Source organism: Alligator mississippiensis, chromosome 3, assembly GCF_030867095.1.
Source record: "Alligator mississippiensis isolate rAllMis1 chromosome 3, rAllMis1, whole genome shotgun sequence".
Taxonomy (NCBI): Eukaryota; Metazoa; Chordata; order Crocodylia; family Alligatoridae; genus Alligator; species Alligator mississippiensis.
In genome coordinates this window covers 31,570,136-31,583,536 of record NC_081826.1, presented here as the reverse complement: position 1 = coordinate 31,583,536, position 13,401 = coordinate 31,570,136, and the positions used below count along the sequence as shown (strand labels likewise).

General features: G+C 42.6%; 1 long non-coding RNA gene across 1 annotated transcript; it reads right to left on the bottom strand.

Annotated features, from left to right (window-relative positions):
* Positions 1–580: 580 nt before the first annotated feature.
* LOC132249064 (uncharacterized) lies at positions 581–8,408 on the bottom strand. Its single transcript, XR_009460451.1, has 3 exons — positions 8,247–8,408; positions 2,178–2,314; positions 581–937 (listed from the first exon to the last, which is right to left on the bottom strand). It is a non-coding gene; the product is annotated as an uncharacterized LOC132249064 (long non-coding RNA).
* Positions 8,409–13,401: the final 4,993 nt, after the last annotated feature.

Genomic DNA, 13,401 nt, shown 5'->3' with positions numbered 1-13,401 from the left:
GGAGGTCCTGTACACAAGTTAGAAACCTGCGTGAGCGATGGGACCTTGCTGTCTGCGTCTCCCAGCAGATGTCCGGGTAGTTTAGGTCCCCCATGACTACCGCCTCTTTAGCTTTTATGGTCTCCGAGAGTTGCCTCAGGAGCCCTGCATCTATTTCTTCCCCTTGGTGTGGGGGTCTGTAACAGACCCCTACCACTAAATCCCTTTCTCCTTGCCCCCCATGTAGCCTAACCCACAATCCTTCTACTTCCTCAGCCTCGGATTCTGTCTTGATGAGGGTTGATGTATATTGCTCACTGACATAAAGTGCAACCCCCCCCCTTTCTTCCCCGACCTGTCCTTTCTGTACAATCTATAGCCCTCAATATGTACCGCCCAGTCATGGGATGAATCCCACCAGGTCTCTGTTAGCCCCACTAAGTCATAGGTGTTTAGTGCAAGCAGGAGCGCTAGTTCATCCTGCTTGTTCCCCATGCTCCTAGCATTAGTATATAGGCACTTGAGCCCTGCGACTGGCGCCTTTGCTGCCCCCCCGCTCCCAGTCCCATGGGGCCCATTGTTTCTTACCTTCTTGTTCCTTACCTGTTCTGTTGTGCTGGCCTCCCCATGGCTTTCAGGTTCCCAATGTTCTCCTTCTTCAGGCTGGGCTGTCCTTGTGGGTGCCACATGGTTTGGTGGTCCACAGCTTCCCCTGCCCTCGTACTCCCCTCCCCCCGACGAGCCTAGTTTAAAGCCCGCCGGAGGAGATCCGCCAACCTAGAAGAAAACACACGCTTACCTTTGGGGGACAGGTGAAGCCCATCCCAGCTGAGCATGTCCCTCGTCGTGATGTGCGGGTCATGGTCCAGGAAGCCGAAGCCTGCCTCGAGACACCACTGCCGAAGCCGCCAGTTGGTCTCTCTGATGCAGTTCTCCTGCCGTCTTCCTCGTCCGGTCACTGGTAGGATGGAAGAGAAAACCACCTGGGCACCGAACTCCCTCAGCACGCCGCCCAGAGCACAGTAGTCCGCCATCAAGTGATCGGGGGTTCTCCTGGCCGCATCATTAGTACCCACATGGACTAGGACCATGGGGTAATAATCGGTGGGCTTGATCCTGGCCTGGATCAAGCCCACCGATCCTTCTAGTTGTGTGACTCTTTCTCTCTTTGCTGTCCAGTGGACCAGCTTCAACAAGAGAAATTGTGCACTCTTGGTTCTACCTAGCCATGGTCTGGTGCTTAAGACAATTTCTTGAGAAATGAGAGATATGGGTTCAGCACCCCCCCTCCCCCACTTCCTACCTTGGGGTGAGGGAGACCAGGAAAAAATCCACAACCGTTTGTTTTTTTCTGAACAAAAAGTCACAATCTCTCTTGGAGGAGCACCATGATACTCCACTTGTTTTGAAAAATATTTCAATTGAGGAACTGAACAAGCTACAATATCAATACTGCTCTAAAGCTATCTGATATCTGAGAATCATTGGGTTTTCTGTTTTGTTTTGTTTTTTTTGGGGGGGGAAGGGGGACTACACAAAATGGACAGCTATCATATAACATTTCAGCTGCAGTCTCTGTGTCACTACATATAGAGTAGGAATCAGTTCTCTTTTTCTTTCCATTTCTAAAGCTACCAAAGCAGTTAAGGCTTAGTTTCCACTTTTCCTTTTCCTTCCACATGGCTTTCTACAGCATGTGATGAAAGGAACTTGGGTTCACAAAAGCTTGGGCTCTTGCTTTCTCTGTGTGTGTGTGTGTGTGTGTGTGTGTGTGTGTGTGTGTATATATATATATATATATATATATATATAAATTATTTAGCAGGTCTGTAAAGGTGCACAACCACCCTGCCTTCTGACTGACTTCAGAATAACACATCTAACTACCTCTCTCTAGCAGGGTTAATTGCCATGGCTTCTAGAGCCAGTAAGAGGGCTCCCAAATTGATGAAAGTTAATGCTGCTACCACTCCCCTTCCACCAAATTTTTGGATCAGTGGCGTTGATCCAATGGGCTGGATGTATGGCTCTGCAGGCCAGATATAGCTCACAGGCCATAAGCTGAGCACCCCTGCCCTAGAAAAATAAAAAACAGTATCAAAAGATGTCAATAACAGAACACAAAAAAAGTTTGTCCCAAATTTGACTCTCTATAAATGGTTATGCCCTAAGAGGAGGAAAGGGAAATTCTGTTTTACCTTGGAATAGTCATTCTAGGATCCTTGCAGAGGGGCTTCATAATGGGAGTGCTCCCTATGTCTGTAGCAACTGAGGGCAGGTCAGATCTTTGCAGTGAGCCTGGATGCAGAGCTGCGCTGAAGACTAGTTTTTGAATCTGAGAAAAAATAAAAATATGAGAAGGGCATTCAGTTCAAACCACTAGCAGCAAGGCCTTGACAGGAAACTTAGGAACACATTTTTTCCTTTCCAAGCCACTTAGCCAGATAGTAAGACAAAAATAAATAAATAAAACCCTGGCCTCATGAAGTCCTCAGAAGGAGGATATGATTGATGTGGAGAGTCCTGGATTATAAATTCATATCTTAAGCCAGTGCATCCCAACTTTTCCTTAGCATGAACCCATTTATGGCCCCATTTCCTTATCATGGTCCTTCACTCCGAACCCACAGCCCCCCACCCCATGACCCCATCTGCTGGTGTTGCGATCCCATTTGGGGTCACAACCCACAGTTTGGGAACCACTGGCTTAAACAGAATTTTCCTCTCCCAGTCCTCCTTACCCCATGTCAGGTCATCTTCATAGTGGAATGCAGAAAGCAGCAGGTCATCTCTAGGGAAGGAGAAATCACTTTACCTGTTCAGTGTAATGATCCATCAAACATTGTCAGCAGAAATAAGGATGTCAACTCCATACCATTTGAGACAGTGTGGCTGGAAGACCCCAGTGTAGACTTCTAGACCATTTCATAAGGTAAAATGTGTGTGTATCAATACTAGATTGCATAGTAATGACAGCACTTGTACCCGAGTCTTCTTGCTTCTGCTATATACTCTATTGCCCTGTAGTTCCACTCACATCAAATTTATATATTTCTACACCTGAGGATGTTTGGATTTGACTAAAAAATTGACTATTTACCACCCCTTATACAGCTTTAGGAAAAAAATAAACTATTGGAGGTGGTTGCTGTCATATTGAATGAAATAGTTTGAATGTTTGTAATAGTTGCCCATTAGCCAGTTTCAGGAAGAAGACAAGATTTATCTCCTTATCTAGGCCATTGTTTTGGTCCTGACTTTGCTCAAAGTCTTAACTCTTGAATTTTATCTTTAGAGGCCTTTAACAAAGAGAACCTAAAAATGACCCTTAAGCAAATATCCCAAGTTCCGAGAGATCAAACCCTAGGGCCTTTTGACAAGATTGGAAAGAAAAGGTCACTTGCAGTGATATGGAAGTTCCCCAAAGTAATTAAAATGATCAACAAAAGAAACTAATTACCAAGCAAAAGAATCTGTAAAGTAAGATCCGAGCCCAAATTTGGGGGTAGTGACAAGTTTGGGTAGGAGGGGCCCAGGACGGCAACTCACTCAATAAAAACTGTAACCTACGGTCCCAATTTGGAGGTAAACTTCACTTGCAGAACAACGAAGGAAGAATCGCAAGTGTAGACCGGATCAGACTGATCACCTGAACCACCCTCTCCGTGAACACAAATCTCTTAGTTCACGCTGAAGCTGCAGAGCGCCCAAAAGGGACTGAAGGAAGGGGACTTAGTCCTATCACTGCTGAGGCCAACCCATTAAATTGTACTACTGAGGAATGAAACCATATTTAGGTGTTTGGCTTCTTGGAATTCTAGGATTGTAAGTATATTATGAAAAATAATAGTATTGATTCAAATTTAACTTTTAGTTGTAATTGTAGTTGTTTTTGTAATACTAATTCTTATAGTATTGTTTGGGAAGGAAGTGCATTCAGAGCATTGTTTCTGATATATGTAATTATTGTGTTCTTAATGTTTGTGGTATTTCTTAAAGCTAAGCAGTGTTATATGCGTAGCAAAGAATTTTAAAATAAAATTGTGTTGTATGAATTAAGAGTGTAATCATTGTGAAATCGTGCAATCAACTAACTACTCCCCCAGCCAGTGCATCAAAATGAATCAGTAAATTGTGTGGGATCTTCTCTATTCCATAACCTGCTAGAGACAGTTGCCTCCCCAGTTTGAATCTCCACCTGCCAGGAAAGAATTCTTCCCCTCCTGTTGCTACACGTGTCCGGGCTGTTTTTTTTTCCATCTTCCTCACAAGTACTGGCCGGAGCCAAGGTTGTGGATTTGGACTTGGGTGTGCCAGGGTTCCTGCCTGGACTATAACCCAGCAACTCCTGGCTAGAGGGTCCTGCCCCTCCTCTCAGGGTCAGATCGATTGTGACATCTGGAGTCAGAAAGGAATTTTACCTGATGGCCAGACTGGTAGACTGTGGGGCTTTTTATGTTTTTATGTTGTTTGGAGTGGGTGGCATGACTCTTCCTTGGATCTGTGTAGCATATTTTAACAACCCTTTTGCAGTAGCAGTACACTGACTGCCTTTGTTCCCTTGCTTTACCTGTGGCTGGTTAGGGGGCTATTGTAACTCCCTTGTACTGAAAAAAGAACTTTCCAAAATGTATCCATCTTGGGAAGGTGAGTGAAACCCTCTTGAACATGCTTGGTGGATACATGGTGGTGGCTGGTGGCCATGTTGAGGAGCCCTGAGGGGAGGGTTCAGTGGGAACTCTCTGTGATGAGAGCAAGGATCTGGTAGACTGAAACAGGCTGTCCTATTGAAACACTGACTGATCGGGGCTGTGCGAGCTCTGGCTCCTGCTGCTGAAGATGTGTGTGTCCTATGCTAAGGGCCAGAAGTGACACAAGTGTATAGGATCCATTGAGAAGCTCCAAAGAAGGTGGATTCAATCTGCTGCTCACCAGACTCAGAATACGAGAAGCATCAGTGATAGTGAAACTGGTTAGTGCTTGTTCATTACCAAGTAGTCATATCATGTATATATTTTTATTGTTTCTCTTTGTAAAGCTTATATTTGTTGTTTGTTGCTTACTTGGTATTGTGTTTGTTATTATAATATATATATATATATATATATATATATATATATATATATATATATATATATATTATTCACTGAGGAAATTTGATGCCAGGTATCCCACACTAACCACATTTATATATGTATTTATATATATGCATAAAAAACCTAGGTTTTTTATGTATGGATAGTAAACCCAGAAGTGTTGTGCATTTGATGCTACATAGCTCTTCCTCTATGTCTTATGACTGTGTGACAGGGTTGAATGTGTAGCTTTAGTAATAGGTTAGAAAAGAATTTATATGGGATAGTTTGGATAGAGGTGATTCTGCCTCAGGTAGGAGGTTGGACTAGATGACCTCCAGAAGTCCCTTCTAGCCCTACGTTTCAATAAGTCCATGATTCAGATAGATACCGGTTGAGATACAAGTGGTCCTGAATCTCTGGGACAATGTCTGATTTAGGCTTCACAGGGTTACCAAATACTTGATTTCAGAATCAGTCACGGAGCTTGCAAAATACAGTGGTCAAACGGAAGGTTTTCCAAACAAATAGTCCATCCCTTTGTTATAGCTACGGGTTACATGAAGTCTCCCAGAAGTCCTATTATTGTCCTTAATATTTTGATAGCCCAGGAGACTTTGCCTCTATTGTTCCTTTTTCTTCCATCCCAGTTGTGCCTGACCATCTGCATTTCCTGTGATATCTACTTGTTGATCTATATTAAGCAACCGTCTTTCCGATGGCCCTAGATATTAGGGCTGTGTGAAACTTCAGCAGCTGTTTCATTTCAGAGATGTTTTGGCCCATTTCGGTGCTCAAAACACTGAATCTGAATTGGAATGGAAGGCTCCAAAACATCTCCGAAACGAAACAGAACCATCTGAAATGTTTCAGATGTTTTGGAGGCGGGCTTGCGGGGAAACAGAAACTCAGAAGAGGGAGGTGGAGGGAAGAAATGGAACAGTGACCTGAAACACCGAAACAAATCACTGCCCCTCTGAAACAGCCGAATCCAAAACCGAATCAAAACATAGCCATTTTTTACAGCCCTACTAGATATGATCCTCTCCCTGGAGGACAATGATCTTCAGATGAACACACTGAAGGATTCATCATGGCCGCTGAATTATCAGGAGTATCACAGATATATGAATTCAGTGCACACTAAAATAGCAAAGTATGGATCTTGGCTCTGTGCTGCCAAGGTGGCATCTGGTCAGAATGACCACAGACCAGTAGAGAAGATGCAGGTGAAGAGGCAGCCAACAAAGCAGCGTGCTCACCAGAGGGAGGATGCATGAGTTGTTTTGGTTGTGGGTAACCACATTCTGCATTGCAATGAACCCACATCCAAAATGGGTCTACAGCCTGCAAGTGAAAGCATTACAGGATAACTGGCAACAAACATGTTTATTGGTAGACAGAAGTCACTTCAATATGACACAACAAGCAATCTATAACAAATACTAAGTTTTGAGAAGTGCTACGAGCCCATCAGTCCTGCTTGTCAGACAAGCAATAGGTAAGAGGCTGTGGGCAGGCTGAGTGATACCAGGTACCAGAGCACTGTCAGTCAGGAGCCTAGGTGGCCAAAGGAGGCTCAATATAAGTGGAGCAAAAGAAACTGAGTTGGCTCCTGGAGGCAGAAATGAAGTAGACAGACAAGAGAGCTGGGCTGAGCTGCCAGCAGAAGGTGAACTGTTTGGAGGAGAAAGTGGAGTCCAGCCAAGGATAGGAGGATGGCATTAGCTAATGTCAAATGCACAAACAGCACCTTGGGACAAGAAGGTGGGACAAGACAGGAGAAAATGCATTACTGAGCTATGTTCCCTTTGGGTGTTTTCTTTTCAGAGTTATGAGGAAGAATCTGTAGTGACAAGGAATTAAATTTAAGGCAGGCTGCCAGCCTTTATCTTTGGTGGCAGCACTATTTTATGGTCCTGTAGCACTGCAGTGATAAGACACATTTCCCAATCAAATGAATCAAGCAATCAAAACAGTGAAAAGAAGCCCAAGGACACATGCAGCACAGAGTGCTTGGGGTCTTAGTACATTTATGAGTGAATATCTCATGCATAATTACTCTCCAACCCATCAGGCTATTCAACCTGGCTGGTAGCAGACTATGAATAATACTTACTTAATGGCATAGCTAAATTCTGCTCAATAGCAATAATGGGCAGCACTGGCAGAGGACTAATCCAGTAGTAATGTGCATGACTTGATCGTGATTTAAAAGCAGTTGGACATTACTCACAATATCATTTTAACACGAGTTTTTCTTTGGAATAAGTTATAATTTCCATTCTGACTCAGTCAGAGACTTGGAGCGCCAAAGCAAAAACAAAGTTATGCATGTAACACCAGAGCCATCATGAGAGATTTTTGTAGCCTGAGGATATCCACAAGGCTGCCCCTCCCTCAGCAGTTACTAGCCCAGGCACTAAAACACACTGCTGTTACACTGTGTCCATTTCAGGAGCAAGTTCACCCAGCAAAAGTATAGGTATTTCTGTCCAGCTCATGCTTCTGCTTTACAGGCATACGTTAAGGGTATGTCTACACAACTCAGTTACGAGGCAACTTTGTCCTGTCCTGAAGCATATCACATCTGCTCCACATACACAAGCTCCCAACTGGGAAGTGAAGCATTGTTAGTGCAATGCTACAGGCAGGGAAATTATTTCCTGGCTCGAAGGAGATCCTCATTGGATGTGTCTACACATTCATTAATGAGCTTCAGGTAATGTATATTAAATCCAGTATCTCTATTGTGAGGTACTAGAAAAAGGTGCATTAACCTATTTTAATGCACATTAGCTAAAGGACACTTTGTGATGCTTTAATGCTCATTAAAATAGGCTAATGCACGTTAAAGTGCACACGTAGACGTGCCTATTGAAGAGCGAGAGTGGAGTACCTCACCATGTTACTGCCTCACATTGAAATTTTTCAGAATAGATTAATCCTAGCAAACCCAGGCCCTCTGAGGCTGCCTTGATCACAAAGTACTCATGACAGCTCTGTGTAAGACCAAAGCAAATCAAACATGAGAACACCTAGCTCAGAAATCTGAAAGAGTACAACAGGAATCAGGAAAATGCCTGTAGACACCCACAGCAGCAGCATTTCATCTTTACTTACTTGAGTGAAAGGATCATAGCCCCAAATTGGGACAAACACATTTGCTTGACACTGGATGTTAAGTCTTACCCAGCTGTTGGCAGTCAGTCAGAGTTCTTTCTTTCTTGCGCTCAGCTTTGTGCTGAGATGTCTCAGTCAAGACCCTGGTTCCATTAGGTTAAGTGCTAAGCAAAGAAGGATACAGTCCTGGCCTCAAAACATTTACAACCTTGGGAACAGGCTGACCAAGCAAACAACCAGAGGACAACTGTCAACCATTTAAAGTGTGCTGTTGGCTCTGTTTATTTCCCATGAATGTTTTTAATGCTATCCTTTGCCTAGCAACAAATATTTCAAGTCATTGAAGTATCTGTAACACAAATGATAATTATTTGCCTGGGTCCCACACTCTGCAGAATGTAGCAACATAATAGGAATGTTTTCCTCACTCTTCTCATATCTCTATGTTTTCCTATTCTTCTTCTCTGTGCATTTCCCCCCATCCAGTTATAAGAGCTTTTTAAATTCCTACTAAAGAACTGTTTCCATTTTCTCTCTATTGCCCTAAAAGGACACGATTAGCTGGAATAGAATATGCTTTTTAAAATTCCTTCCCCATGCTGCTTGTAACACTTCACATTAGAACTAGAATAATTTTAAAATCCAACTTGCAGGGGGTGACAACATGCAGCCCTAATCCAGCCTGCAGAGCTACTGGATCTGACCCAAGGAGCCATAAGGCCTTGCCTCCACCTGCATCCATGCTGAATTTGCAAGGAGTTACACTGGCTGACCAGCCAGAAGCTGTGCCTGCATTGCTCGTGCTTGTTCCTGCTCCCTAGCTGTGGCATGAGTGCAACTTCCAGCTACTGGGGAACAGAGCCTGGGCTGGTCATCTTCCAGCTATAGAAGGAGACCAGGAGAGAAGAGCAAGAAGAAACAGCAGCGGTGCAGATGCAACTTCCAGCTTCCCCAGCATAGCTCCCCACCAGCTGGAAGCTGCACCCATGCTGCAGCTGAGAAGTGGGGAGCCCAGGAGAAGCAGCAGCATAGGTACAGTTTGCAGCTGCCTGGCCCCTGTTTTGTAAATAAAGTGTAAATAGTTAAATCAGTTAAGTGCTGCTTATTGTGGGAAGCAGGGGCTGGCTGGAAAGTAAATTGGTGCTGGCCTGAAGCCCTGTCCCACTCTCACCAGACCATCCCTGATATTGGGCAGGGGTGACAACTATTGGGCAGCCACCCAGGTTACATTTGCTTCCCTGTTCCAACCTTGGAGTCGCTCAGAGTTCACTGGCACTGTTTCTAGCCCAGGGTAAGTATCTCAAGCCAATCTGGTGAGCCCACATTGGCAGTCTGTTACATGTAATTTGAATGATTTCCTCCTGTGTAGCAGCAGTTAGACTTGTTATATAAATTAACTGCCCACAATGTTTGTCATTTTAATGTGTAATCTGTTCAACAGTTAGTTTGGTTTTATTTTAATTTTCCAGCCTACACACTCTGACTTAAAGCCATATTATTTACCTTATTGGCAGGTGTCCTGTTTTTCTAAGTGGGCTTCTGGAAGGGATGGTACCTGCACTTCACTTCACAATTCTCCATAATAAAGACAGGAAAAGAGATCAATATTTATAATTGTATAGCTACTGGGTTCAACAGGGTGGGATCAGGTTAGTGCATGCACAGTTTTTGTTCCAACAGATTCTGTTGTACTGCAGGGTGTAGTCCGCAGGTTTGTCATTGCCCTGAAATAGAATAGTTTTCTGAAAGCATACTGTTAGGTTTACAATAATTTGGATTTTTAAGAAGTATTAGCTTTACAGCTGAATACAAGGCATGACCTGTGGCCTAGTAATGCAGCTGACCACAAGGCAGAATGATAGCTAGGCCTTTGCTTGTGTCAAGTAATCATTTTAACTGCACCAAGCATTTTCTGAGTTAAAAAGTAAATCTGTGTCTGTGTGCTAAAAAAAATCAGCTACAGCTAGAAGTAAGATAAGACAGAGAAACCATTGTTTGAGCTTACTGGTTGTGTCCTTGAGAAGTATCTTCTACTGTGTAAGGTTTTGCTAACATAATGTTACTGTTACTTAACTTTTAGCTTTTAAAAAAGTGCTAGTTCAGCTTAATAGAAATATGCTGTTACAAAGATTTGTAGAGCACCACCCCAAGTATTGCTTTTTGTTAACCATATAGTCTTGCTTTGTTGTAAGAAGTATAAAAGATCGCCTCACCCTTGAGGGGGGGCCATTTTGCCTTTTGCTGGCTTTATGGTCTTTGCTCGAGCAAATAAACAGCTGTCTTTCTTTACCCGCATTGTCTGTCAATCAAATTACAGCTAGACAACGGACTTTAGGGAGGTTTCTCCCACCACAAGGGGGAAGGGAAAAAACCCACAAGGATTTCTGTAGAGGAGAATGAAGATTTAATAGCAAAAAAAAATAAAAAAAAAAAAATTGAAATGGATTGTGGGGGACGAGAAGGGTCAGGAAATCAATATGTGATTATTACTACAATCACTGAGATGTTTAAAAGAGCCCAGAGTCTATAAAAGATATGAGAGCATTTCACCTTCAAGGTTTGGAGGTTTTTGGTTTTTTTAATGGCTAATTATAATGGACAGAACCAAAGGTGAAATAAATTAGTGTAGTGCCACTGCCAATGGAGCACCTCTAATTCATTCCAGCTGAGGAGCTTGTGCTGCATACCTCGCACAGAGGCTGGACAGTATTAAAAACAGAGAGGTCCATCATTTGCAGAAATTAACTTACTGGTTGCAGTGCAGGGCTTATCACAGTGTTCACAGAAGTAAAAGTCACAGTAGCTACTGTCTAGTTTTTAATAGTGCTCACTGTTGTTCTTTGAATGAGACCAGCTCTTAGTGCTTTGCAGCCAGCCCACAGGAAGCTGCCACCACTGGAGAGTTTATGAAGAAAATAGTTTATGGAGACAGTTGTTACCATTTTCTAACTTCCTTAGCACCCACATGCCCATAATGAAAATAGAAAGATATCCCAGCACCCAAGAGCCTGCAGCTTGAAGTATCATAAAATGAGTGAATTTAAGACACAAGGATGAGGTAGAAAAAGAAATACAGCCATGTGATCACATTTTTTATGACATAACAACCTGAGTTACAGCAGAACCAGACCCCCATTATAATATGCATCTCAGGAATTTAATGAAAATAGTTTTTATAATAAATATTATTTTTATCTACTCATTCTTCATCAGAATCACAGGAATGAGATTAGAGCAGAGAGAAAAGTGGATCAGAATTAGAAGGATGTTCTGAGTAAAAATGAGTCCTTGGTAGAAGCTATCACAAGGTGCGTATTCAGGTAAGCCCTCAAAGTAATAGATTTCTGATTTATCTTGGACCTTTTCCATAGCTTCAGCAATGGCACTGTGCCAGGGGACAGCACGGAAGATATTGTGGAACTAGTTGTAGAAGAAGTAGATGAGCAGTCTTTGAAATAGTCTAGTCTGCAGTGACTATGGTTGTCCATTGAAGTGTGATCTTAAGGGATTTTCTTTTATCTATCTCTTCATCCCAGGCCACTGCTTCTTTTTTTTTTTTTTTTTTTTTTCATTAGTAAACCAAATTACCTTTCCCTACTGTATTCTCAGTTCACTCCAGCCACCATGACACATTGCCCCACTCAGCCTCCACAATAATCAAAGTCCAGTTTCACTTTCTTTATAAATATTTTAGGTATGTTACCACATTATTGTGTATAGTAGAAAATCTTGGTCCACTGAAAAGTGGCAAAAAACCAATCAATTAGAACCATAGTTTTCAACTGAAAAGTTTCTTCTATAACATCAAAGCACACATCAGAAAACAATCAATTTCTCCTCAAGTCAGTGGAAAGCCTCCCACTGATTTCAATGAGCAGGGTCAGACAAGTAGTGAGATATAGAAAAATAAAAGTAATAAGCAAAGAACACAGTACGTGGCCAAAACAATGGCCTCTTCACAAAAAATGTAATTCCAAAAAGAAAGAAAACTTCTAAATGGGTAATCAGACAAGTGAGCCTCTGGTATCATCCAGTAACATTGTAATACTTGGTTCTGGAGTGCTGCAGACTGCTCTGCACAGGAATGAAAGAAACTGATTGGCGTGGACTGCGAGGGGTCAGGGCAGGACAAACACCAAGTGCGGTTAATACTTAGAGGGGAAATGAGTGGACACCGACACAGACTGCATTGACTTGGGTTTCTTTCCAGGCAAAGCTTCTGGAAAATTGACTCTTCCCAGGGGTGGCTCCACTCTCACAGGTGCAGCACAAACTGCAGTGTTTGAACTTTTCCAGTCACCCAGAAGCACTTCCTCACCTTTTGTTTCTTCTACATAGATTGCTATGCTGTGCGTTTGCCTTTTAACTCTGCAGTGCCACACATTAAAGAGTCGCTGCTGAGGCTGTCATTTAGCATGAGTCTAGCAACATGACTCAGAGCCAGCTGAAATCAACTCAATAGCAAAGACTATTCATCCAACTAGGCACACATTCATTCTCTTCCACATGGAAGACATGAGAATTTTACATAGAACTCACCAGCAAACCCACTAATGATACCTAACTGGGCACTGCTGCTGATGCTGAGCCCTGCTCCTTCCCTTTTATTTATCCTTACTAAAATTATTAGTTTCAGTTCTTTATAACTGTAGCAGCACAATACTCAGAGAAACATTCTGTACATTTAGCCTCCTTCCAGAAAAATACTGTCCAATTTGGCCAAAGACATGTTATGGTCCTGGACAAACATATGCCCAGTGTAATTTATACCAGTTTTATATATTGATGTGTTACAGCACAATCAGGAATGGACAAAACATACAGGGAACCTATGGTGCCTTGCAGATAGGCTGAGCTTCATCACCATGTGGGAGTAGAGCAGGTAGCAAAGCTACTTTGGGAGGGAGACAGAAGAAATCTAACCTTGTCTAATTTACACTGGAAGGGTTTTAATCCAGATTCTTTCAGAGGTAATTCTCTTACACATTAGACAAAATTAACTCAGTTTAGAAATTTGTGTTCATGACTGCTGTCAACTACCTATAAATGTCATCTGTCCAGGCCCTCTATTTCCACGCTCCTATTTGCAAGCAGCTTCTGGGTTCTTGTACAAGAAATATACAGTTCTTGTAGGTTAGACTAACCTGCAAGGTTTGATTTGAAGGGATGCAAAACAAGTCATATTTTGCAGCTATGCATTGAGAGTCATATTCTGTTACATTAT